Source organism: Poecilia reticulata, unplaced genomic scaffold, assembly GCF_904066995.2.
Source record: "Poecilia reticulata unplaced genomic scaffold, P_reticulata-male-v2 Scaffold_64, whole genome shotgun sequence".
Classification (NCBI taxonomy): Eukaryota; Metazoa; Chordata; class Actinopteri; order Cyprinodontiformes; family Poeciliidae; genus Poecilia; species Poecilia reticulata.
Window position 1 is genome coordinate 71,711 of NW_027675162.1, and position 4,010 is coordinate 75,720.

General features: G+C 35.7%; 1 long non-coding RNA gene across 1 annotated transcript; it reads right to left on the reverse strand.

The window, feature by feature from the left end:
- Window positions 1-341: 341 nt before the first annotated feature.
- LOC145550513 (uncharacterized) lies at window positions 342-3,373 on the reverse strand. The gene is made up of 3 exons (XR_014086403.1): window positions 2,411-3,373; window positions 2,259-2,333; window positions 342-2,167 (listed from the first exon to the last, which is right to left on the reverse strand). It is a non-coding gene; the product is annotated as an uncharacterized LOC145550513 (long non-coding RNA).
- Between the last annotated feature and the right edge of the window lie 637 nt (window positions 3,374-4,010).

Below are 4,010 nucleotides of genomic sequence, written 5' to 3' on the forward strand. Positions count from 1 at the left end.
TATAAATAAGTTGGAGCCTCACCAGCTATAAATATCTTCGCACAAAATGTTTTTTGCAGACGATGCAATGATGTACATTTATTAATGTAATCATTAATAAATGATGTACATTTATTAATGTTTGTGATGGAAAACCTTACATGGATTTAATTTTTGTAAAATAGCAAAATGAGTTTTGTAAACCAAAAGATTTTTAATTTGTAAATGGATTGGAAAATTTGGGACTTGAGGTCAAAAAATGACCATAACCACATTCACTTTAAATGCAAAATAAATAAATTGAATATAAACCTGGAAAACTGCACTAAGTGTAATAATGCTGCGCGTATCAAAAGGCAAACTAAGAATGTACTCAGTTCTATTTATTTTCTTTACATACTGTCAATACACAATGTCACACATTTTGTAAAATGTCATAAAACTTTTTCATTTCAGTCAAGTCATACAAACATTTCATTTGATTCAGACTATCAAGCAGTACAATATTCTGAATTATTCAAAGTAAACAGTTTCTAAAGAAACCCAGAAGATTGCATTGCCTTAATGATATTTACCATTTATTCCTCCTCAATGGAACATAAAAGTGAAAAACATTTGCTGTGTATCATTGACTTTTTGCAATCTCTTGTACCGAGCAACAGTGGAGAGGAAAAACTCCCTTCAACAGGAAGAAACCTCTGACAGATCCAGGCTCGATACAAGCAGCCATCTGCCACGACTGACTGGGCTTTTTAGAAGACATGATATGAGAAGTAGGTCTTCTCAAATCATGCACAATAAACAGCTTTCTGTGCAAAAAAAAGAACGGAATTATTTTTGATTATGAAAATGATCAAAAATGATTCATGCTTTATACTTCAGTAAAGAAAAAACTCACTAAAGCATAACACAGTAGTAGCAATACATTGTGAAACCTGAGATGTACAAGTTACACAGATACAGAAAAAACCTATGAGGACATGGTCAATTATATTTAGAAATGTATTGTATTTTCATTCTTAAGCTTAAAGAATGGAATGTCAAGATTACAAAGCCTCTACTGAAAAAAATGTGACCAAATCCCCACCCCAAGAAACAAATTCAGTTTAAAATTTAGTATCTGAGTGTAGTTTAATACTACTGCTAAACTATACTAGTTCAACACCCTCATTCTAATTTTGCTAATGATTAAAATTAATTGACAATGCTTTTCTCTTTTCTTTTCCCTGATGTCTATATTAGCCTGCTCAAATAGCATAAGTGTGGCAATAATTTGCCATAACATTTTACCAGCTGATACCCCTCCCCCCACATAAATACAGGATTCACAGTTGTGTAATATGTGACTTTAAAAATATTACAATAGCATAATTTACTTTTTTTTGGTTTCTCGTAAAGATTTAGTTTTTTCTTTCCTTTTTATTGTCACCATCTTCATTAATATCAACAGGTGACAAAGCATTACTCATTGCATAAAGTCACAAGTTTACACACTAGGAGTCCCGTCTTATTCCCACTTTTAGTATGATGAAAATAATCCTGCTAAACTAAAACACTTGAGATTTGATATCTTACATATTTAAACTTTCACTAGTTGACACTTTAACCCAACATGTGGAAACCTGATTAAAAAAAACACATTTGTACGTAAACATGATGTAAATCTGCAAATCAACAGAGATTTTAGCAGAATGAAATGAGCTTAATTACAAATTTGTCAAAACTGTGTATAGTTCACATTTACATGGTTGTTGTGAAGATGATTCTGGTGATGCAAGTTAAAATAATAATAAAAATCAGTCCCTGTGAAGATATAAATGTTCACACTCGATGGGGCCTTTCTGATTGCCGCTGCAGCTTCCTTTAACCTGCTCAGTGTTTGCAACATCATTGGACAGATGGGTGCAGATCTTCAGGAAAAAAGTGAGACACTTTAACCCTCTGAGCAAACAGTTCAAGTTTCTTACTTCTTCCTACTTCTTTTCAAACATGTTAAGATAACTGTGGTCCAAAAATATCTGTCTTTTGGATTTCTTGTTCCTGTGCATGATTTTATACTGTAATATTCAAAATAAATCAATAAATGGAAGCCTCAGTCCTCGTCACAGGTGTCCTGAAATGCTGACTGTTGTATCATGTCATCTGTCACAACGCGTTTTGCTGTCGTAACACGCTAACATGACGGCCACTAAAGATGAAAAAATAAATACGACAGTCAGCTGGACAAAGATTGTAGTTATTTCTCAGTTAGTTGAACAGAAGCAATATTGAGTTCTCACCAGAGTCGGCTGCACCTCATCTCTGCTGGTGAAAGGGATGCCTTGGGGATACCAGACATGCATGGGAAAGTCCTCCTGAGAAACCAAGAGAAAACATGTGTTGCAATGACCTATAAACGGTAAACGTCCTATGACACATGATAGGTAGTTACCTTCAACCTTGCTGCAGGAGACACAGTCTCTTGTAAGTGAAGTTTCATGAACAGATGTTAAGTTCATGTTTAGCTGTGAGAGTCTCAGCTTGATTGGAGTGGATGGCCGAGCTACAACTTAAGACACTTTAATCTGTAATGCAAAGAGATTTATCATGAGTAACAATAGCATTCTCAGAGAAAAGAAGTGAACATTTACACTTACAAATCAAATAGCTCCACTTCAGCCACAGCAGTAGGATATCCCTTGACTGATGCAGCAAGAGGAGATGTCTCTGAGTGCTCAAGCTGGAGAACATGTTTCTGTGTAAGGAAGTTCTTTTTTTTCCCTCAGTGGTCACCAGTGCTCAGTTGTGAGCTGAAAGGATGCATTTCACCCTGTGCCTTCAATAACGACTGTCATGTTAGGATGCAGTAGGATCTTCTGTTTTGGTCGAGTGTGAACTGGAGGAGATGTTGAAGCTTGCAGTCGTTTTTCAGGTGGTGTTAACTGATGTTGAGACTAAAATGTTCCTAGTCAAAGCCCCCCACCCACCTACCCACCCACTATGCCTGAACCCTTCCTAAACTCCCGTATTTCATCCCAAGGGGGCATCAGCTGGCATATGTTATTGGTTCATGAGGAAGCCTGTGTTACACACAGACCTCCTGGTGAATTTGTTTTGTGATCTACTGTAGCAGCTTGTTTAGAACTGCTGAAAGAGTTGTGGTTTGTGCACTTATCAATATAAATGCACAAGCCACAACTTCTTTAAAGTTTGTATGAATTTGAATTTTACATTAATCATATCCTATATTACATACTATATATATATATTTATATTATATTAAATTAATCTTTAATTTAAAGTCTCAAATCTAAATGAGCAGACTTATTTAGGTTTAATCAAATGGTTAGATTTTGTGACAAAAGCCTCATATATATAACTTTAATAGTTTCTACCACAAGTTTATCACTGGAAAAATTGCAATATTCTTAAAACATAAACTGTTTGGATTCCTAATATTTAAAAAATGGCATAACTCTTATTGGCTGAATAATGTAATGATTTGAAGAAATATAATTAGGAATGCTGTTGTGTAAGACATTTTAAGAGGAAATACAGTCATTTTAAAAAAGCTTACCTTTGGCATGCTTTTACTCACAGACCTCTGATGATTCGGTTGTGGACAGGACACAGAACACAGGATCATGGTAACTGTAGTATGTTCTCATCACACCTGAATGTAAAGATTTCTGTGGCTGAGAAATGAAAATTAGATCAAGCAATGTGTTTTTCTCTGTGGTAGCAGAAGTGATCAACTGAACATATCCCCGAGACTGAAACAGCTCCAGAATTTGCCCTGGTGAACTGCGTACCTGATTCTCGTTGAAATCTCCACATACAATGACAGGGTGACAGTCCAACATCTCCAGTGCATCCAGAAGGCTTACCAGATTTTCCAGGAACGGTCTCAGGCTGTAGTCGGGAGGTCTGTACACAGCTGCAATCACTGCCCTGAATGGAGACTCAACCTTCAAAGCCACAAATTCAAGATCAGTCACATTTGCAAATATTTTCTTTCATTACCTTAATATGGTTTCTCACATAAACCGCCA